The 24,353-nt window shown below is 43.3% G+C and overlaps 1 protein-coding gene across 2 annotated transcripts in view; it reads left to right on the top strand.

Annotated features, from left to right (window-relative positions):
- The first annotated feature begins 1,143 nt into the window (after nt 1-1,143).
- SMAD9 (SMAD family member 9) overlaps nt 1,144-24,353 on the top strand; it is a 59,089-nt gene continuing 35,879 nt past the window's right edge. The window contains exon 1 of one of the 2 annotated variants that reach the window (XM_060770809.2): nt 1,144-1,436. The gene's annotated coding sequence lies outside the window, so the exon portion shown is untranslated. The remainder of the gene's footprint in view (nt 1,437-24,353) is intronic. The other variant, XM_060770811.2, reaches the window with a different exon arrangement.

The raw sequence follows: 24,353 nt of genomic DNA, 5'->3' as shown, positions 1-24,353 counted from the left end.
TGCCTCCGGAAAATCCTGCAAATCTCCTGGGAAGACAAGCGGACAAACATCAGTGTGCTGGAAGAAGCAAAGACCACCAGCATTGAAGCGATGGTCCTCCAACATCAACTCCGCTGGGCCGGCCACGTTGTCCGGATGCCTGACCACCGTCTCCCAAAGCAGTTGCTCTACTTAAGCACTTAAGAACGGAAAACGAAACGTTGGTGGACAGGAAAAGAGATTTAAAGATGGGCTCAAAGCCAACCTTAAAAACTCTGGCATAGACACTGAGAACTGGGAAGCCCTGGCCCTTGAGCGCTCCAGCTGGAGGACAGCTGTGACCAGCAGTGCTGCAGAATTTGAGGAGGCACGAGTGGAGGGTGAAATAGTGAAATGTGCCAGGAGGAAGGCGCGTCAAGCCAACCCCGACCGGGACCACCTTCCACCTGGAAACCAATGCCCTCACTGCAGAAGAAGATGCAGAGCAAGAATAGGGCTCCACAGCCACATACGGACCCACAAGGAAATCCATAATGGAAGACCATCTTACTCGTCCAACGAGGGATCGCCTAAGTAAGTAAGTAATTGGCAATCTGGTCTCTGGTTCCTCTGCCTTTTCTAAACCCAGCTTGAACATCTGGCAACTCTCGCTCCATGTGTTGCTGGAGTCTTCCTTGCAGGATCTTCAGCATTACCTTACTGGCATGAGAAATAAGGGCCACTGTACGGAAGTTTGATGCTAGCGGGGTACAAATAAAGATAATAATAATAATAATAATAATAATGACTCTCTGCCCCGGAGTGTGGCGGAGGCTCTTTCTTTGGAGGCTTTTAAGCAGAGGCTGGATGGCCACCTGTCGGGGGTGCGTTGAATGCGATTTTCCTGCTTCTTGGCAGGGGGTTGGATTGCATGGCCTCTTTCAACTCTTATGATTCCTCCTCCGCCCTGCTCCTTTCTTAATGCCCTCCCCGCCCACTTCCAGAGCGAAGGGTCCCTTCAGTGTGGCTGAGACTAGAGGTCTGAAAGGCCAGGGCGCGCGCTCCCGCGAGGCCCTCCTTCGGTGTGCGCGCGCCCCCGAGTCCCAGCCGGGCTTGGTTCTCCGTCCGTCCCTCGGCGCGCGCACTTGCCCGCGCGCCCAGCCAGCCAGCCAGCCAACCATCCATCCAGCCAGCCAGAAGGGATTCCTGGCCGCGTTCCAGGTCGGCGCACTAATACAAGCTCCGAGGCTCCCGCCTGACTGACGCCGGCTGGAGGCTGCTTGCTTGCTTGCTTGCCTGCCTGCCTGCCTCGTTGCTTGCGGCCGCTTCTTCTTCGTCTTCTTCCTCCTCCTCCTCCTCTTGCGGGGCGATTTCGTAGCCGCGTCCCTCCTTCCAGTTGGCCAAGGGAGGGGGCAAAAAGGGGAGCCGCTCTTGCAGAAATTGCCGCAGCCCTACGGACAGAATCGCCCTCCGGACAGGTAGGACAGAGGGGGCTGGGGAATGGGTATTATTATTATTCTGTGAATGCAAAACAATACAAGAATTGGCACGGATCCTTTTCCTTTCCTTTCTGTCGCACCTTCCTGCTCTCTCAACTTTGCAAACTTTTTTTTTCTCTCCCTTTGGCACCGCGTCTCAGGCATCTTCCAGGAAGGTGCGAAGCTGTGAAGCGGACCCTCGGGAGGACTGTGTGTTTGGCAGCCGCTGCCCCGGGATTCCTTGGAAGGGGCTTCCCCTCGCCTTGCATTGCGTGGCTCACCCAAACCCCGGAGGCAGGCTGTCCCAGGGGGGAAAAAAGTAGACACCTTTGAACAGCTAATAGGAACTCTGGGGTTTAGTTGAAGGCTAAGGAAAGGCATGCATATGGAAGGAGGAATGTTAGAGGAGGGATTGCATCAGGGCTACGAATGGAATCGTCAACTACAGGTGTCTGAATTGTCCTTCTGCAGCAAGGCACTGGCTTGCATTGTCCAGAGTCCAGGCTTGGGCCAACTTGTTCCCTCCTTCCTGGTATTTTGGACTTCAACTCCCACCATTCCTAACAGCCTCAGGCCCCTTCCTTTCCCCCCTCAGCCGCTTAAGCGGCTGAGGGGGAAAGGAAGGGGCCTGAAGCTGTTAGGAATGGTGGGAGTTGAAGTCCAAAACACCAGGAAGGAGGGGCCAAGTTTGCCATTGCCCTATCCAGACTCTGAGTTGCAAACCTCTCTTCAAACTACCTGGTCATTTTCCCACACTTTCCTACCATTGGAATCCTTCATGTATTCTTTGTTGTCCAAGGCTTTCATGGCTGGAATCACTGGGTTGCTGTGAGTTTTCCGACCTGTCTGACCATGCTACAGAAGCGTTCTCTCCTGACGTTTCGCAGGCATCCTTTGAGGTTGCGAGGTCTGTTGGAAAGTAAGCAAGTTAAGTTTCTATATCTGTGGAATGTCCCAGATGGGAGAAAGAACTGTTGTCTGCTTGAGGCAGGTGTGAACGTTGCAGTTGGCCAACTTTATTAGTTTTGAATGGCCTTGGGTAATTGTATGATAGCTGGGTCCACCTGCTACGAGTGTTACGCTGTTTCCGCTCCACTCCTTGGAAACTATTGTTGGTGCAACGCAGAACACAACACATGACCGAGACAGGGGCGGAGTGAGAGACTGAGGTAATGTAAGCCAGGCCGGACACAGATATTATAGAAGGAATGTAAGAGTCTTTTAATGGTAAAACCCATACCCAAATGCTAAACCTTACCCTAAGCTTAACCCCAAATCCTAAACCTAACCTTAAACTGGAATGTGTCCAGAGGAGGGCGACTAAAATGATCAAGGGTCTGGAGAACAAGCCCTATGAGGAGCGGCTTAAGGAGCTGGGCATGTTTAGCCTGAAGAAGAGAAGGCTGAGAGGAGATATGATAGCTATGTATAAATATGTGAGAGGAGCCACAGGGAGGAGGGAGCAAGCTTGTTTTCTGCTTCCTTGGAGACTAGGACGCAAAACAATGGCTTCAAACTACAAGAAAGGAGATTCCATCTGAACATGAGGAAAAACTTCCAGACTGTGAGAGCCATTCAGCAGTGGAACTCTCTGCCCCAGAGTGTGGCTTCTTCTTTGGAAGTTTTTAAACAGAGGCTGGATGGCCATCTGTCAGGGGTGATTTGAATGCAATATTCCTGCTTCTTGGCAGGGGTTGGACTGGATGGCCCATGAGGTCTCTTCCAACTCTTTGATTCTATGATTCTATGAAACCTAACCCTAAACCTTACTCTAACCCTAAACCTTATCCTAACCCTCCCTTCCTTTCTATCCTTCCACCAAATGCAACTACGAAATATATTCCCGCCCTCACTGTGGCGCTCTCCCCGCTCTCATTCCGCCCCTCTCTCAACCATGTGATCCCTTTCCTTATTCACAACCACCTTTACAGCATCTGCATAATGCTCGTAGCAGGCGGACCCAGCTATCTTACTATCGGCTATCCTTACAGCTGGGCTGTACAGGCCAATGCAAATTCCACCACATTTGTTTATTTATAAATAAATAAGTAAATGTGGTGGCTCCCAAACATGAATCAAGGCACAGCAGACTAACTCAACCAGAGAAGTCAGCCATAGCAGAGCACCTGATGAACCAACCTGGACATAGCATATTATTTGAGAACACAGAAATGCTGGACCACTGTAACAACTACCATGTCAGAGAAGCCAATGAAATCCACATTTATTTATTTATCTATTGTATCTGGAGCGAACCAAGGGTACAGTTGTGATGTATGCATTTAAAAACACAAAATTTAAAATCTTGGCATTCTATTAAATGCCAAGTAGCTGGTCACTTGGAGTGCCTCTGGTGTTGCTCTAAACTCAATTTTTCATATGGCAGGGCTCAGAATGCATTGTAATAGGTGGTTTGTAGTTTGCTCTTCTCCACACTCACATGTCATGGGCTCCATCTTGTGGCCCCATTTCTTAAGGTTGGCTCTTCATCTCATGGTACCACAGCATAGTCTGTTCAGCGTCTTCTAAGTCACCCTGTCTTCTGTGTGCCCAGGAGGGAGTCTCTCATTTGGTATCAGCCATCAGTTGAGGTTCCAGGTTTTAGCTTGCCACTTTTGGACTCTCACTTACTGAGGTGTTCCTGCGAGTATTCTGAACTTCACCACAGACATCAGAAGAGCTGCAATTCCAAGCCATGAGAGTAAAGGCAAAGGTCCACCCAGAGGAAAAGAGGTTCTTACCAGCCATCAAGGTCACCACTGACCACATAGGGAAGCTGATGAAGGAACACAACCTACAAACGATCTACAAAACCACTATGAAAATCCAACTAATGCTATGTTCAGTAAAGGACAAGAGGGATCCTCTCACCTCTGTAGGAGTCTACCATATACCATGCAGCTGTGGACAAGTCTACATAGGGACCACCAAACACAGCACCCAACATGAATCAAGGCACAGCAGATAACTCAACCAGATAAGTCAGCCATAGCAGAGCACCTGATGAGCATATTATTTGAGAACACAGAAATGCTGGACTACTCTAATAACAACCATGTCAGGGAAGCTATTGAAATCCACAAGCATGTGGACAATTTCAACAGAAAGGAGGAAACCATGAAAATGAACAAAATCTGGCTACTAGTATTTACAAAAACTCTAAAATCGGGACAGTAAATAAAGAGCAACACTAAAAAAGCAGGGGAATTCCAGACAAGAATAAATCAGGGCCAGCTAACACCTCCAAACAAAGGATTTCCCCAGGCAGCAATCAGCCAGGCCTTGAAACTGCAAGGCCATCAGATGCTAATCAAGGTGGCCACTTGCCTCAAGCAGACAAGAGTTCCTTCTCCCACCCTGGACATTCCACAGATATATAAACCTCACTTGCCTAATTTCTAACAGACCTCACAATCTCTGAGGATGCCTGCCATAGATGTGGATGAAACGTCAGGAGAGAATGCTTCCAGCACATGACCATATAGCCCAGAAAACTCACAGCAACTCAAACCCAGAATTAAAATATGTTAAGGGTGTATGCATGTTTTTGGGACATCTCTGTACACAGTTATGGGGCATTTGCCTTTGTTTGGTTGTTACTGTCCCTTGAAATGAAGCCCCATGGATCTGAATGGGGCTTTCCATGAAGGAAACCAAAAACAGATCCAGTTCAGGTCACCAGGAGACAAAAGGGTGTCAAGGCTATTGCCATTCCTTGCTCACATTGTGGGAAAAATTGACCAAAAAACGGATGACATCACCTTCAACTCTTCTCAACTTGTTATGACTCTTCACTGCTGACATTCCTTTCGAAGTTGGAAGCATTGAAGTCAGTCTAAAAGGGGATTGGACAAGGACTAAGGACACTTCTCCTTGCCCTGCTGTAATGATGGTGTTTATTTCTTTTCTCCTTTCGTTTCCCTTTCTCCCTTCGGTGTTCTTAGCTTACAGCGGCAGATCCTTGCAGAAGGGAAGAAAGGAAGAAGGGGGAGAGAGAGAGAGAGGATAGATACAGGAGACAAACTGACGCCAGCATTGTGATCGGAAGGAAGGAGGGGCACAAGGCGAAACGTTTTTTATGGCTAATTAAACGCTGTCAGGCCCAACTCGGCCTCTGTTTTGATTTCTTCCTCTGCTCATGGAGAGAGACTGGCAGAAGGCAAGGATCAGTTTCATATTGGAAAAAAACTTCCATTTGGTAGGTTATGCTCTTGAGCTTCTGCCCATGAGCTATGAAATAAGTCAAGGTGCTGCAAAAAGACAACAATGTACAGTCAGTATACAGCAGACATGGGCAAACTTTGGCCCTCCAGGTGTTTTGGACTTCAACTCCCACCATTCCTAACAGCCTCAGGCCCCTTCCTTTTCCCCCTCAGCCGCTTAAGCGGAATATTCCACTGCTGAACAGCTCTTGCCATCAAAAAGTTCTTCCTAACATTTAGGCGGAATTTCTTTTCTTGTAGTTTGAATCCTATCTGCTCTTGAAAACCGAACAGGGTCAGTCTAAGGTTAGAACACGAATAAATACCTGGTGCGGTAAGGTGTGTTTCAGAGGAAACCACCTCTGAATCTTCCCTGCTTAAGAAAGCCCAATGGAATTCATAGGAATACTATAACAGGTGATCTGAAGGCACATAAACACACAGGAATACGTAATATTGTAATGTAACACTTTGGAATTTGATACCATCTAAAGTTTTGATATTTGAAGTTTAGATTCCAAAGCGAATAATTTGGAGCAAAACTTCCAATATCAGTTATGATGAACTGTTACTTATGTAAAGGAAGTCTTTGTCAACCACAGGTGGATCAAAACTGCAATTTGCTTAATTAGGAGTGTACTAACTGGGTAATGGGATAATTGTAGGTAATTATTCAACTTTCATGTTCTCGATATGGGTGGAAGGGAAGACAGTTAGCTTGTTCCGCGGTGTCTCTTTAGTACTATTGATCTCTGAAATATTAATTTCCCCCTCGGTATTAGCAGAATTTGCATAAACAAAGAAGCCACACTTATGTAATCATATTTAAAGTTAAACATTTACACTGTAAGAGCAAGGTCTGTTGCAAGTTTTGTGTTGGGACACAACAATGAAAAAATGTTTTAACTAGTAACATTTCTCTCAATGAATGGATTTTCCCATAGCCCAAAGATACAGGAAATGATAAAACAGGTTCTTGGAGTATAGCCAACTTTGTGGCTGTCCAAGAACGGCACTGCAGATAAGAGAAAGGTGTAATATTTGTAACTGAGAAGCTTGCAAATACATGTTTTTTTAAAAGGCCCACACTTTAAGGATAAGAGTTTATTGTCATTTCAATGTAATCTGAAGGCTCTGCAGTAAAAATATTTTTAAGGGCAATAAAATTCTAAGGTAATGATTATCGTCATTCGTATAAACACAATCTTTCTACTTAACTCGCCAAGATCAGATGATCTTCTCAGCCACTGCCAGTGTGTGCAGGTGTTCAGTCACTTAGTGTTCTTCTTTAAAGGCAATGATAATTTGATTCAAATCTATATATATAAATTTGTTAGGGGCATCCAACGAGGAAACAAAACTCAAAAACCCCCCAACGAAACTTAACCAAAATTCCCATGCCCATAACATAACCCACAAGGTACAAACATATCTACTCAAAATGAAAAACAACACAACAACACACTCTCAAAACAGCAAAACAACAAAACTCAAAAATCTCCCAACGAAACTTAACCAAAATTCCCATGCCCATAACACAACCCACAAGGTACAAACATATCTACTCAAAATGAAAAACAACACAACAACACACTCACAAAACGGCAAAAGAATAAAACTCAAAAAAACCCAACGAAACTTAACCAAAATTCCCATGCTCATAACACAACCCACAAGTTACAAACATATCTACTCAAAATGAAAAACAACACAACAACACACTCAAAACGGCAAAAAAACAAAACTCAACCCCCCCCCAACGAAACTTAACCAAAATTCCCATGCCCATAACACAACCCACAAGGTACAAACATATCTACTCAAAATGAAAAACAACACAACACACTCACAAAACGGCAAAACAACAAAACTCAAAAATCCCCCAACGAAACTTAACCAAAATTCCCATGCCCATAACACAACCCACAAGGTACAAACATATCTACTCAAAATGAAAAACAACACAACAACACACTCACAAAACGGCAAAACAACAAAACTCAAAAATCCCCCAACGAAACTTAACCAAAATTCCCATGCTCATAACACAACCCACAAGGTACAAACATATCTACTCAAAATGAAAAACAACACAACACACTCAAAACGGCAAAAAAACAAAACTCAAAAAAACCCCAACGAAACTTAACCAAAATTCCCATGCCCATAACACAACCCACAAGGTACAAACGTATCTACTCAAAATGAAAAACAACACAACAACACACTCACAAAACGGCAAAACAACTGAGCATGCGCATTGGCGCCCAGCCGCAAGTTCCCTGGCGCGCGCACATGCCCTTCCGGCCAACGTTCCTTCTGCGGAAACCATGCCCACTCCAAGCCCCGCCGCGCCGCTTCCCGCACACACACACACACCCCTGCCGCACATACACACACAACCCCACACTCCATCACTCCCCCCGCCGCCGCACACACACACGCAACCCCACTCCCCCCGCCGCCGCACACACACACGCAACCCCACACTCCATCACTTCCCCCGCTGCCGCACGCACACACACAACCTCACTCCCCCCGCCGCCGCACACACACACGCAACCCCATGCTCCATCACTCCCCCCGCCGCCGCACGCACACACGCAACCCCACTCCCCCCGCCGCCGCACACACACACACAACCCCACGCTCTATCACTCCCCCCCCCGCCGCCGCACACACACACGCAACCCCACGCTCCATCACTCCCCCCGCCGCTGCACACACACACACAACCCCACGCTCCATCACTCCCCCACCCCAATCTTACCTCCTTTTACTTCACGCCACCTCCAAACCCCACCCCGCCCCTTCCCGCCCTGTCAAAATCTAGGAAAGACGGGAAGGAAGGAAATAAGGAAGAAAGAGAAAGGGAGGTAAAGAAAAAGGGGGAAGGAAGGAAAGTTAGAGAAAGAAGGAAGAAGAAAAGGAAAGAAAAGGAAAGATGGAAGGAAAGAAAAGAGAGACAGCAGAAAAGAAAGAAAAAGGGGGAAGGAAGGAAAGAGATAGAGAAAGAAGAGGAGAAGGAAAGATGGGAGGGAAGGAAGGAAGGAAGGAGGGAAAGAAGGAGAGAAAGAGGGAAGAAAGGCAAAGGAAGAAAGGAGGAGGGAATGAAGGAAAGAGAGAAGGATGAAACCAAGTAGTGAAAGAAAGAAAGAGGTAGAGAAGGAAGAAAGGAGAGAAAGGGGGAGGAAAAGGGGGAAGGAATAGGTAGGGACCTCTCTTTCATAATAGTCCAGATATCTACCTCAACTTTGATAAGTTTTACTATAGGCCACAGCAACGCGTGGCAGGGCACAGCTAGTTCTTTCTAAAAATATAAATAAAAATATAAATAAACACAATTTTATGGGCTGCAGTAATAGATCACACCAATGGAAAGGTTGGCAGTTCGAAGCCTGGGTCAGGGTGAGCACCTGACCTTCAGCCCAGCTGACTGTCCACCTAAGGAGTTCAAAAACAGCTGTGCTGTGAGTAGAAAAATCAGGTATTGCTTAAGCGGAGAAGGAAGTACCAGAAAATGCTGGTGATCAAAGAAAGGAGGAAAGTCTGTGATCAAGGGCTCTTCTTCATAGAGGATCGAATGACAGCACACACACACACACACACACACACCAGCCGTGGCCGAAATTGAGCACAACCTCCAGCTCGCTGAAGGTGGGAAAAATGCCAAAACATACCTCTGTTGTCTGTCCTGTCTATTTAATGGCATTGAATGTTACAACTGTACCCTACATTCACTTCTGATATGATAACTATCTTATGTTACCAAGGTATGGTACTCTCAGTTTAGACTTTTTAGGCATGTAAGTTGTGCCTGTAGATCTTCCTGGACCGGATTTCAAATGAGTCAATTTTCTTCTTGTCTTCTTTCTTTACCATCTATCCATAGAAATCTTATATAATATGCTATGGTTGATTCTGATTTAGGGATTCAATTGTATATATGTTCTCTGCCCTTTCAAGCCTTAACCTCCTTGTTTCTTTACTACAGCCTCCATTTCTGATTCCTTTTAGAACTACTGAATAATTAACGGTGGAATCTGATTGTAATCCCTTCTGTGATGTTCAAACAGATTGTACATGGCTAAAATTAGAAATGGTCTTTTAGCGTTTTTGCTGATTCTAGAAAGGGTGTTTGCAAATATACCATAGAAATGGGAACTGTATTGACCTCTGAGACAAACATGCACACATTGTTTCAAACCTAAAATGGAGATTTGAGCTCCTAGATGCCATTTGGGTTTGGTCCTAAATTTTATATTTAGGACTCCAAAATACAGTTAATAATATTTATAGAGTTAACAAAAGTTAGGAGAGGGTGATAGAAACTTTGTGTGATTTTGAGATATGTCATTACGTTTGAGTGATGAGTCTCTCAGTGTGTTTAGGGACAGAGGAAGCTACCTTGTATGGAATTATACCATTGGAATTAATTGCTATCAAATCAGCTTCAGCTTATTGAGTCAATTTCCTTGTTTCAGTCTCTCTTCCTGGAGTGTAGTTTCCCTCTTTTCCTACTGTCTTCTACCTTGCTAGCTATCATTATATTTTCTAATTAGTCATATCTTCTCATGATATGTCCACGGTACAATTAAGTCAGTTTAGTCATTTTGACTTCTAGGGAAGAATTAAGGCTTTATTTGTTCTAGGACCAATTGATTCATCTATCCAAGTGTAAATGGCACAGACTAGCAGTGACTTTGAGGGCAAGTATGAGCTGCTGAACTTGCTAACCGAAAGGTTACAGGTTCGAATCCGGGGAACAGCGTTAGCTCCTGCTGTTAGCTCCAGCTTCTGCCAACCTAGCAGTTCAAAAACATGCAAATGTGAGTAGATCAATAGGTACCACTCCAGCAGGAAGGTAATGGTGCTCCATGCTGGCCACATGACCTTGGAGGTGTCTACAGACAACGCCGGCTCTTTGGCTTAGAAATGGAGATGAGCACCAACCCCCAGAGTCGGTCACGACTGGACTTAATGTCAGGGGAAAATCTTTACCTTTACCTTATGGTGTGATGGTGTGAGGATTGGACTATGACTCCCAGGCCATGGCTCAATTCCCAACTTGGGAAATCCATTAGTTGACCTTGGATGAGTCACACATTTTCAGCCAAAGAAAACCCCATGATTAGTTCACCTTAGGGTCACCATAATTCTGAAACAACTTGAAGACACACAACAACAACAATAATAGCAAAGTATTGACTTTCAAGGTTTTCAGGCCTTTTCTGAAGGTGAAGCAAGGATCTTATATAAGCAAAGCATGCAGTCTTCTACTGAATTGCATTCCAGCATCCATTTTACACTATTATATGGCATATTTACTGTGGGCCAGATAGGAAAGTGAAGCTAGTGAACATTCATTTTGGAAACAACTCAGCACCTGCATGGTGTTGTGTCTCTTCTATCTATATAACTAAGGTGAAAGAGTTCATACTTGGTTTTAGTTGGCTGTTACCTGTCATCCAAACTGAAAGCAAGTTTCTTCCAGGGTTGTTTGTGACATGATATTCAGTTAAGGGAGCAAGAGGTGCAAATGACTTGTACTTCCTGTTCTCTGTGGTTGTCTGACTCACTCAGAATCGACATTGTGCATTTTCTTGCCAAAAAGGTGGCATACTAGGAGTGATGCGCAAGATGAATTTGGACAAAATAAAGGGAAGACAAATGTAGACTTTTCAGTTTATGTTTCATCCTTTTTAGTCATGTTTCAAACAACTCATACTTGTCAGACTTGTTTTCTTCTGTTACTGCTTTTTCTCAGTAATGGGGGAGGGGGGATGTTGGGAAGGGCAGTTTCCAACATTTGTTCATAGATGTTTTGCCATTGTCTTGCTCTTGAGTGCTGAAAGACTGAAAGAGGCTGGTTTGTTCAAGATCACTTAGGGCCCTTCCAGACAAGCTCTATATTTCAGGATCTGATCTCAGGTTTTCTCTTTATCTCAGATTATCTGGCAGTGCAGACTCATAAAATCCAGTTTAAAGCAGAAAACCTGGGATCAGATCCTGGGGTATAGGGCCTGTCTGGAAGGGCTCTTGCTCGGTTTCCATGGATAACTGGAGATTAGAATCCTGGTCTTACATAGATCCCTTCCACATAGCCCTATATCCCAGAATATCAAGGCAGAAAATCCCGCAATATCTGCTTTGAACTGGGTTTTCTGAGTCCATACCCAGATAATGTGGGATTTTATGCCTTGATACTCTGGGATATAGGGCTGTGTGGAAGAGCCATGAGTCCAAGGATTCATTTACACTATAGAATTAATGCATCTGACAGCAATTTAAGTGCTATAGCTCTATGTTATGAAATTCTGTAGTGTAGATGTACTCCTAGCGTACTGCAAACTACAACTCACAGGAATCCTTAGCATTGAGAATAGTAGATTATGAGGTGTCAAACTGGTCAGTTTTAAGGAATGTCCGGGACATTAGACTGCAGCTCCTGTCAATCTTAGACAACAGTAAGGTATGGGAACTGCAATGCTGCAGCATCTGGAGAGGCACTCATCCTTCTCTCTGTAGTTTATGACCGGTTGTCTCACTCTGAAATCTAATTATTGCCTCTTTTCAATATTGAATAATACTCATATTTGAATATTAAGAACATGCAAATAAAAATTATATCTTGTATTAAACATATACAGCTATCAAATCATTATTTACATTCATGTTGTCTTTCAGATCCACCCTTGCCTTTTCCTCCAGCTCAGTTTGTCTGAATATTCATTTATCTGCTATCTTCAGTAATATACTTCTTGATAAACAAGAGTCACATGAGATCATGTCATGTTAGGAAATGAATGAAGGTGCCTTTAGATCCAGTCTGTCCAGGTGTTCTTTTATGCAAGCCCCTACTGAAAGGGAAAAAAATTCCATTATGCAACCAGGTTGTATAAAATCTCATCGGATTGCATTTCTTCAGTTACTTTCAAGTGGGAGAACATGTGGCAAGTTTGATGCTTGAGGCTGCAAATTTCGAAGAAGAAATCAGTTCTTGGATACTTGTGTTTCCTTTATGATCCTTCCCATATTTATGCCCTTTTCTATAGGCAAATCGGGTGTCAAACAGGGATGTGTTATTGCCCCAACTTTATTCTCCATCTTCATCGCCATGATACTACACCTTGTTGATGGGAAGCTTCCCACCGGAGTGGAAATCATCTATCGGACAGACGGCAAGCTATTTAACCTCAGCAGACTGAAAGCCAAAACCAAGGTCACAACAACATCTGTTATAGAACTCCAGTATGCTGATGACAATGTCGTCTGTGCGCATACAGAAGAAGATCTACAAGCCACTCTCAACACCTTTGCAGAAGCATACACAAAGCTTGGCCTGTCACTGAACATCGAGAAAACCAAAGTGCTGTTCCAGCAGTCACCAGCCGTCCCCTCTCCAATGCCAGAGATACAGCTTAATGGTGTAACATTAGAAAATGTCGACCATTTCCGCTACCTTGGCAGCCACCTCTCCACCAAAGTCAACATCGACGCCGAAATACAACACCGCCTGAGCTCTGCAAGTGCAGCATTTTCCCGAATGAAGCAGAGAGTGTTTGAGGACCGGGACATCCGTAGGGAGACCAAGGTGCTTGTCTATAAAGCTATTGTCCTCCCAACCCTGCTATATGCCTGTGAGACGTGGACTGTCTACAGACGTCACATGCAGCTCCTGGAACGATTCCATCAGCGCTGCCTCCGGAAAATCCTGCAAATCTCCTGGGAAGACAAGCGGACAAACGTCAGCGTGCTGGAGGAAGCAAAGACCACCAGCATTGAAGCAATGGTCCTCCAACATCAACTCCGCTGGACAGGCCACGTTGTCCGGATGCCTGACCACCGTCTCCCTAAGCAGTTGCTCTACTCCGAACTCAAGAACGGAAAACGGAATGTTGGTGGACAGGAAAAGAGATTTAAAGATGGGCTCAAAGCCAACCTTAAAAACTCTGGCATAGACACGGAGAACTGGGAGGCCCTGGCCCTTGAGCGCTCCAGCTGGAGGTCAGCTGTGACCAGCAGTGCTGCAGAATTCGAGGAGGCACGAGTGGAGGGTGAAAGAGAGAAACGTGCCAGGAGGAAGGCGCGTCAAGCCAACCCCGACCGGGACCGCCTTCCACCTGGAAACCAATGCCCTCACTGCGGAAGAAGATGCAGAGCAAGAATAGGGCTCCACAGCCACATGCGGACCCACAAGGAAACCCATGATGGAAGACCATCTTACTCGTCCAACGAGGGATCGCCTAAGTAAAGTATAGGCAAGTGGTTTCAGAGCCCTGCTATTCTTCTTATTAGTAGACATTTTTATCTGCTCATTGATCACAAACCTCCATCTACAGTTGGCTCTTTAGTCATCTGCAGTCACAACAACTCATATTAACAACTCATGCTTTTGAATGGAACATCTGAGCAGAAATAATTGGGTGTAGTGTCATGGTTTGTGGCATTGTGGTGGCAGAGCATTATATGCCTTCCAAACACATTTTCAAGTGAGAATTTAACTGGACTGAAGAACCATATTTTCTGCATCAGTTAGTGCCTATGCTTCACCAGAGGTGAGCCCTGCATTTTAAGTAGAGAACATACGAGCTCTGCCTTGTGTCCATTGTTTTGTGGGTATTTTTCTGGTGTAAAAATGATTCACAGAAACTGACCAGTTATAAAATGGAATATGCTCTCTGGTCCTTTTAAAAGTTTGTATATGGAAGTTGGATTTTCACATTTGAATATCATGATATAGAACTGTTCCTGTGCATGTTCAAGGTGTCTTGATTTGACCTGATTTCTGATCAAATATATTTTTGAAGGTTTGTTTTTTAAGTCTAAAGTGGGATCTGAAAAAAGTGGGAAACATCTTACATCACTAATACACACGTATTGGATCAGTTTTAGAAGTGGTTTTAAAATCTGAAATTATGTGCAAGTGAATGGAAGGATAAGAATAAAAGAAAAAAATGTGCTGGATCAAATGAGTAATCGGTTCACATATTCAGGTTCACCCACACAGTGCCCATAATGCGGGAGCTCCTTGCTTTGTCCCGAATTAATTTGATAACTTTGGTAAGATCTGGGTCTTACCAGGTGTAGACCCAGTATGTATTGGGCCCGGGAACCATGTCACACAATTTCTGGGCCCAATCTCCATAGCCCAGAAAACCCAGAGGGCACCAACCCCCTCCCCAAAAGGCTGAGAATGGCGGTATAGACATATAGCATAGAAATATAGTTAATAAATATAGAAATATAGTAAATAGATAACTTGCCCAGCTGCCATTAAGGTTCTGCTGAAGTCCTCCTGGCGCATAGAAATGATGCGCCCGGGGCGGGGGGAGTGATTTTCCTCCTTCCCCCCTCTCTTGGCACATCATTTCTATGTGCCAGGAGGACTCTAGCAGGACTTTAATGGTGGCTGGATAAGTTATGTTATATTTTAAAGCCTTAGGGGGAGGGGTCTGGGTGCATCTAGACACACACAGGTAAAGCACATGCTTTGGGAGGTGGTGTGGGAACTAAAGCCTGTCCTGACCCGGGTTTTTTAAACCCGGGTCAGCGCAGCCTTCATAGTGACAAACTAAATGCCCTTCATGCTTCCAACCAGCTGATGAATCTTCATGCTTCCAATCAACTCATGCAGTCTTATCTGTCCACATCTACGTTTTTAGCAGTGTCCCATCGAATTCTTTTTTCCCCATTTATAATTCTGTTAGTAATATGTTCCAATAAGTCGTGACATTATATTAACTGTAGCATGAAAGTATTGCAGACTGGTACAAGTCAGGCTAGAAACAAAGATAGAAACTGACAATACATAAGGCTATCTAAACAAAACAGTAACAGCTTTTAAAACTTTATAACTCTCATGTTCTTAGTGTGAACTAATTCTAGTAACAATGTTCAAATTTAGATTGTTATGTGTATTGCAGACTTATATAGTATTAATTAAGCTGCTGCATGAGCCTAAAACTTTAAACTCTGATCTTGAAAACTAAGTAGGGTTGCTCTGGTTAGTACTTTGATGGGAGACCACAATCAAATGCCAGGTGTTGTGGTTATATTTAAGAGGAAAGAATTGGTAAATGTACCATTAGAGCAGTGGTTCTCAACCTTTGGGTTTCCGGGTGTTTTGGCCTACATTTCCCAGAAATCCCAGCTAGTTTATAGCTGTTAGGATTTCTGGGAGTTGAAGGCCAAAACATTTGGGGACCTACAGGTTGAGAACCACTGCCTTAGAGTATTTCTTGCCTTAGGAAATTTTATAAAATTGATAGGGCTGCCTTAAGTTGACAGGTAGAGTGAAGGCACATGAACAAACAAAACTACTCAGTGCTGTAGAAATACTTGAGTTCTTGGGTTTCCAAATACAGTGCCATATAAAAACCAGATTATTTGCTATGAACTGGATTATATGGTGCAGTAGATCCAGCTTGTGATAATCATTAGTTCTGCTGTTTCATCTTTAAGCTGAAGGGGCATGCCTTGTCTGAAGTCTCTCAAACATCACGGTGACCTATAGCAATCCACTTGTTTACAAAAATGTGGTGTTTTAGCTATTTATTTTTATTTATTTACCCTATCTACACTGCGCCTTTCTCAACCCCAAAGGAGACTCAAGGCGGCTTACATATAGGCGATTATTCAGTGTCTTAGAGCAGTGGTCCACAAACCTTTTAAACAGAGGGCCAGGTCACAGCCCCTCAAACTGTTGGCCGGATTATAATTTGAAAAAAAACATGAATTCCTATGCACACTGCACATATCTTATTTGTAGTGCAAAAACCACTTAAAAACAAAACAATAATTAAAACAAAGAACAATTTTTAACAAATATAAATTTATTAGTATTTGAATGGGAAGTGTGGGCATATTTGGCTGATGAGATAGGATTATTGTTGTTGTTGTTGTGTACTTTCAAGTCGTTACAGACTTAGGTTGACCCTAAGCGAGGACCGGGTAAATGACCTTGGAGGGCCGCATTCGGTCCCCGGGCCTTAGTTTGAGGACCCCTGCCTTAGAGCAACATACAATTCCAATAAACACTAAGATTAAAATTAAATAAAAAATTAACACATATTAAACATTAAGAACATTAGATTCAATTTCTTTCCTATTTTTCTAACATCAACTATGACAAGATGCTGTATCACATCATAGTTGGGGATACTACAGATTTCATGTAGTGAAATATTAGATGGGGGTATACAGTGTCCTTGTGACATCTGCAAAAAAAAACAAAACAAAACATTAGGCAAAACATTCCAATGCTGTAGTTCTGTTTGTATTAAACACTGTGGGTCATTTCCCCCCAAATCTCAGTGTACAGTGCCAATGTTCAGAAAAGAACAATACAGATCCACTATGGTTGCATGCCAGGAGTGCTAAATTGTTAAAACCAAAATGCAATGCATGTATGTATGTATGTGCTTACTTATTTTAAAAAATCATCCTGTACTCTCACCCACAACTATTCCTTGGCATCAGTGGTAGCAGTGGCTTGTATCTCTTCAGTAAGTTGTATTTTAGCAAACTCATTTATCTATATATATAAATTTGTTAGGGGCATCCAACGAGGAAACAAAACTCAAAAACCCCCCAACGAAACTTAACCAAAATTCCCATGCCCATAACACAACCCACAAGGTACAAACATATCTACTCAAAATGAAAAACAACACAACAACACACTCACAAAACGGCAAAACAACAAAACTAAAAAATCCCCCAACGAAACTTAACTAAAATCCCCGTGCCCATAACATAACCCACAAGAAACAAACATACCTACTCAAAATGAAAAACAACACAGCAACACACTCACAAAACGGCAAAACAACAAAACTCAAAAATCCCCCAACGAAACTTAACCAAAATCCCCGTACCCATAACACAACCCACAAGGTATAAACATATCTACTCAAAATGAAAAACAACACAACAACACACTCACAAAACGGCAAAACAACAAAACTCAAAAATCCCCCAACGAAACTTAACTGAAATCCCCGTGCCCATAACACAACTCACAAGGTACAAACATATCTACTCAAAATGAAAAACAACACAACAACACTCACAAAACGGCAAAACAACAAAACTCAAAAATCCCCCAACGAAACTTAACCAAAATCCCCGTGCCCATAACACAACCCACAAGGTACAAACATACCTACTCAAAATGAAAAACAACACAGCAACACACTCACAAAACGGCAAAACAACAAAACTCAAAAATCCCCCAACGAAACTTAACCAAAATCCCCGTGCCCATAACACAACCCACAAGGTACAAACATATCTACTCAAAATGAAAAACAACACAGCAACACACTCACAAAACGGCAAAACAACTAAGCATGCTCATTGGCGCCCAGCCGCAAGTTCCATCGCGCGCGCACCTGGCCTTCCAGCCAACATTCCCTCTGCGGAAACCATGCCCACTCCAAGCCCCGCCGCGCCGCTTCCCGCACACACACACCCCCTGCCGCACACACACACGCAACCCCACGCTCCATCACTCCCCCCGCCGCCGCACACACACACGCAACCCCACGCTCCATCACTCCCCTGCCCCAATCTTACCTCCTTTTACTTCGGGCCACCTCCAAACCCCACCCCGCCCCTTCCCGCCCTGTCAAAATCTAGGAAAGACAGGAAAGAAGGAAAGAAGGAAGAAAGAGAAAGGGAGGTAAAGAAAAAGGGGGAAGGAAGGAAAGTTAGAGGAAGAAGAAAAGGAAAGAAAAGGAAAGATGGAAGGAAGGAAAAGAGAGACAGCAGAAGAGAAAGAAAAAGGGGGAAGGAAGGAAAGAGATAGAGAAAGAAGAGGAGAAGGAAAGATGGGAAGGAAGGAAGGAAGGAAGGAAGGAAGGAAGGAAGGAGGGAGGGAGGGAGGGAGGGAGGGAGGGAGGGAGGGAGGGAGTGTGGGAAAGAAGGAGAGAAAGAGGGAAGATTGGCCACAGCAACACGTGGCGGGTAAAGGTTGTTATTTCTATTATTATTATGATGATGCTATTGTTCCTCTGAGACCCTTTTAGGGGGAATGGGAGAGGTGTCAGGTCCCAGAGGCAATGCATTGCATTATTGTTATTGTTATGATGGTGGTGAAATAAAAGGAAATAAAAAGTGAAAGAAGGAAGCAAACAGGGAGGGAAGAAAGGCAAAGGAAGAAAGGGGGAGGGAATGAAGGAAAGAGAGAAGGATGAAACCAAGTAGTGAAAGAAGGAAAGAAAGAAAGAGGGAGAGAAGGAAGAAAGTAGAGAAAGGGAGAGGAAAAGGGGGAAGGAATAGGTAGGGACCTCTCTTTCATAATAGTCCAGATATCTACCTCAACTTTGATAAGTTTTACTATAGGCCACAGCAACGCGTGGCAGGGCACAGCTAGTGATCACATAAAGTTGAATTGCACTGTTAAGCAATGTTCATGTTCTCAGGAGGGAAGTGGATATATAGATAGGCCATTGGTACCGTTGCAAAAGAACTGTAGAGCAAGCAGTATATCTATTGTGAAACAGTCCCATAATGGCAGCCCTCTTGTTCAGGAGGACTTCTTGTGCAACCCAGTGTTGTGCATGGTTGTGTGTCACGTCAGCAGTGTATTTCACTCTTGGTCATAAAAGATGTCAGTATTAAACCTGAGGACTTGGTCAAGGGCCAAAGGACCAGGTTTGTGTTCTCATTGGGGCTTTAGAGTTCATCTCCAAATGAATCAGCAGCTCTCTCCCATCCTCCGCTCCAACCCTGAACAGCAGCCTAATGAAACTCAAGGGATTTTTAAAAGTAGTTTGTAATAGAATACGGAAGACTGCTCCATTTTAAAAAGAATTCCACTGGGAAAATGCAGTCATATGAGTTATCCTTTTTTAAAAGCTTCTGGGTTATGTTTCCTAAAATGTATTTTCTGGCTAAAATGTACAGAGAGAGATGGTAATGAGGCAACTAAGGATTATTCCAGAGTTCTAGATGGTGCATAATGGTGGTGTTGTGAATCATTTGGAAAAAATACTTTGCTTGATGGAACTAGAAATGGACTGATGATGTTTTGTAGTATACCTCTGTCAACTCTTGTCAAGCTGTGTAGCAATACCAGCAAGGCTTTATCGCTGAATATTTAGCTTAATATAGATGGGTGTGTGCTCAGATGAAGAATTACTGTGAAAAGTTTAGAATATTTGGCTTTAGAATAATACAAAAAAAGGTATCTGTAACTGACTACTCTTTATGGGGGGCATTGAAACAAAGAAAATGTGCCATTTCTTGAAGAGGAAATTCATAAAGCAAACTTTGTGTGTGTGTCAGGAGCAACTTGAGAAACTGCAAGTCGCTTCTGGTGTGAGAGAATTGGCTGTCTGCAAGGACATTGCCCAGGGGACGCCTGGATGTTTTGATGCTTTTACCATCCTTGTGGGAGCCTTCTCTCATGTCCCAGCATGGGGAGCTGGAGCTGATAGAGGGAGCTCATCTGTGCTCTCCCGGGATTCGAACCTGCGACCTGTCGGTGCAAACTAAACTAAAGAGTTCATTATTTTTTCAGTGAACTTTTCTCCTAGGTAGGACCCTCTGGTGGTGCAGCAGGTTAAACCGCTGAGTTGCTGAACTTGCTGACTGAAAGGTTGGTGGTTCAAATCCAGGGAGCGGGGTGAGCTCCCACTGTTAGGCTCAGCCTCTGCCAACCTGGTAGTTTGAAAACATGCAAATGTGAGTAGATCAATAGGTACTGCTTTGATGGAAAGATAATGGCACTCCATGCAGTCATGCTGGCCACATGACCTTAGAGGGTCTATGGACAATGCCGACTCCTTGGCTTAGAAATTGAGATGAGCACCACCCTTCCAGGGTCAGACACGACTAGACTTAATGTTAGGGGAAACCTTTACATTTACTTTCCCTTACTCCTAGGTAAGCAAACAAAGGATTGCAGCCCTAGTCTATATTCTACACAGCACTCTGAAAGAGTTATCATGGGGAAAAGGTGTCTCCACTGAGGCTTTATTACCAATCCTTGTTTCTACCACAAACCTTTTTTTTCTTTCAAAATCCAATTATCACAGAGATCGAAAGTGAGGTGAAACCTTTTGAACAGAGGCACAGACAGCAAAAGAAACAACACAGGGATGTTAACCCTTCCCTATGCTATCCAAAGTTACAAAAAATAGATGCTTTCGGCTGGAGTTACCATTAAAAATGTACTTGTTCCAACTTACATAAAAATTCAACTTAAGGACAAACCTGCGTAACCTATCTTGTTTGTAATTTGCGGGCTGTCTGCACAGGTTTATTGTTGTGTAGGCCTTTATGCCATTTCTGACTCAAGCAGACCCTATCACAGAGTTTTTCTTGGCAAGATTGGTTTGGGAGGGGGATTGTCCTTGCCTTCTTTTGAGGCTGAGAGAGTGTGAATTACCCACGTGGATTTTCATGGCCAAGTAAGGAGTTGGACCCTGGTTTCCAAAGCTGTAGTCCAACACTAAAACCACTACACCGTGCAGACTCTATAGAATACAAACTGTCTTTATAAGTTGGTATGCTAAGCCAGAAATGCCATGGTGAAAACTGTATGATGACGTGTACTTTGTGTGTGTGTGAGAGAGAGGTCCTTTGTTTTTGTGTCATGTCATTTTGTGAATGTGAAAAAATCAGGGGAAATGTTTATTTTGCCACTTAGAATTGCATTAACAAAATCATTGGGAACTACATTGGCCAACAGGGTTTACAGGGAAATTGTGGAGATATAAGCAGGGAATGAGTGCTTCGTTGAGGAAATTGGATTATTATTCTTTCAGCACTGAAAACCCAATAAAACACAATCCCCCCCCTCTCTCTCTCTATATATATATTCAAGAAGTCACCGCTTTAAGTCGCCTGAGGGCTGAGAAAAGCGGTATATAAATAAAAAATAAATAAATAAATAAGTCCCTCATCTCATTGTAATTATGTTCAGTAGGGAAAGAGATCATCCATCTCAGTGCCATTCCAGTGAACCTGAATTACAGTGTAAAGCAGGCATCCTCAAACTGCGGCCCTCCAGTTGTTTGGGCCTCCAACTCCCAGAAGCCCTAATGAACTTGTTTAATTATCAGGAATTCTGGGAGTTGAAGGCCCAAACAGCTGGAGGGCCACAATTTGAGGCTGTCTGGTGTAAAGCATGAAGCAGTTCTGAAAAAGACCTTTTTCCTCTTCCTTCCTAGTAGTTGCATACATGTCAGCTTTCTGCAGTTTTGGTGTTTTATTGCAAAACTGGAAGGGTGGGAAGTATTTCTGGGTAAATCAGATAGCTGTTGGTTTGTTATAAATTGTAACACTAGCAGAAAGGGACCATACAGACTCAAAAGACTGTGCATCATTGTGATGCTTGAATAAATCTCTTTATTGACATAATACAAGTATATAAGATCTGCTCCAATAGGATAGGACTAATTTGTTTGCAAGCATTTTTCTTATTTTAGTTGATCCAAATTGTCATCCTTGGATTCTAGTAAGCAGAGTGCCAATATGTTGTTCCTTCTCCCCATCCACCAACAGTACATAAGTGTTGAGTGCGACATCTGTCTAGACAGCCCTCTCTTGAGCCCATGAATTGATTTGGCACTTTCAGTGACATTGAGACCGATGACATCATCTAGCAGGTTTTTTTTTTCTGTCTAGATATTGAAGTAACTTGTACAGTTTTAGAGATCAAACAAAAGGAAAGATCTTACTAGTCTCATAAAGTACCCATGGATCCTTTCATAATGAAAGAAAGGAACACTTTGAACCTTTAGAGCAAAGGGTAAAAAGCTTAATTTCACTGTTGTATGCTAAGTGGAATCTTTCCTCATTTTCTGTCTTGTGCAAAGCAATGTGCTTTCATTTGATTCCAGCATTGAAGTACTGCACACTTTTTGTTCTATATCAGGCTTGTGTTTAGGCAGCAGTGGACACCCAGGAGCAAGTAATCCTCCAAGCAGTCATAGAAAGGCATGAAGGAGTGCATCTACACTGTACAGTTTGACACCACCTTTAAGTACAATAACTCATTGGTATGAAATCATGGGAGTTGTACTTTTATAAAGTACTAGCCGTCCCCTTCCACTCTGGTGGTCATGGGGGTTCTGTGTGGGAGGTTTGGCCCAATTCTATTGTTGATGGGGTTCAGAATGCTCTGTGATTGTAGGTGAACTACAAATCCCAGCAACTACAACTCCCAAATGTCAAGATTCTATTTTCCCCAAACTCCACCAGTGTTCACATTTGGGCATATTGAGTATTTGTGTAGAGTTTGGTCCAGATCCATCAGTGTTTGAGTCCATAGTGCTCTCTGGATGTAGATGAACTAAAACTCCAAAACCAAAGTACACTGCCCTCCAAACCCACCCAATATTTTCTGTTGGTCATGGGAGAACTGTGTGCCAAGTTTGGTTCAGTTCCATCGTTGGTGGGGTTCAGAATGCTCTTTGATTGTAGGTGAAATATAAATCCCAGCAACTACAACTCCCAAATGACTAAATCATTTTTTTTAAAAGTGAAGGACATACATTGGGTTGTTAGGTGTCTTGTGTCCAAATTTGGTGCCAATTCATCCAGTGGTTTTTGAGTTCTGTTAATCCCACAAACGAACATTACATTTTTATTTATATAGATTTACCTTTGTCTGTGAAAGAGTGGTACTTCCTCACCCAACTACAAATTCCAAAATTGATTTACCCTAAATGAAGAGATGGTCTGTACTAAGAGAACTGCAGCCTTCTGCCCTTCTTCTATTTCTGGTCTAAAAATTAACTCGCCTTCTCTATACATAACATGGAGAAGGTTGCCTATTGTAAAGCTACCCTGAGTCCCCCCTTGGGGGTGAGAAGGGCAGGGTGCATAGGTATTAAATAAATAAATAAATAAATAAATAAATAAATAACATAGAAGAAACACATTTTCCCCCTTTCCCTCTCTGTCAACTCCTACTAAACTAGTAAGTTTGAGAGTCATGCTTACTAAGTAAATGTAAATGTTTATGTTTTTAACTTCACATTTCTCAGAGCCAGTACCATATACTTCCAAAGGAAAATGTAAATTCCAGAACTCTATTCTTAATGGGGTAATGCTGGGGTGGAATATAACAGGCTTGCAAGGCAAAATCAGTGGACAGAGCAGGATGTGTAGCTGTAGATATTCTTTTAGCTACATAAGGAACTCCACCCTATTCCATGATTCAAAAGCTGAAGTAAACCTGGCTGATCTAAAAGCAACTGTTGGTGGGTCGATAGGAGACAAATCTTGGAGAGCAAAGTCAGCGGGTACAGGAACACCATGTTCCCAGCTCAGTCATCTCAATTGATATTTTATCTGCTCTTAAGTTTATGCTAGCTTGAGAAGGTGCATTTGCTGTGATATGAGGCTATTCTGCATTCAGGAAGCCACACGCAGGGCTCTACCACATTACATGGCTGTAGTGCTGTGATTCCTCTTTGGACTTTGTCACATTGGGATTACTCCGTTTCTGAGGCTCTTTGAACACAATTCCAAATGGGTCCTACCACATGACGTTTGGAATTTACATTTTCCTTTGGAAGTATATGGTACTGGCTCTGAGAAATGTGAAGTTAAAAACATAAACATTTTGTCAGTAATCTGTTGAAATCCATCTGCAAAATATTGCAGAAACAGAGTAATTGCACATGGGATTCTAATCATGATTTTTGCTTTAATATGGTTCTTAGGTGCTGTTTTTACATCTGATCATAAAATCAGT

The sequence above is a fragment of the Anolis sagrei genome, chromosome 3 (genome assembly GCF_037176765.1).
Source record: "Anolis sagrei isolate rAnoSag1 chromosome 3, rAnoSag1.mat, whole genome shotgun sequence".
In the NCBI taxonomy this organism is placed as follows: domain Eukaryota; kingdom Metazoa; phylum Chordata; class Lepidosauria; order Squamata; family Dactyloidae; genus Anolis; species Anolis sagrei.
This window is presented reverse-complemented; position numbering and strand designations above follow the sequence as displayed.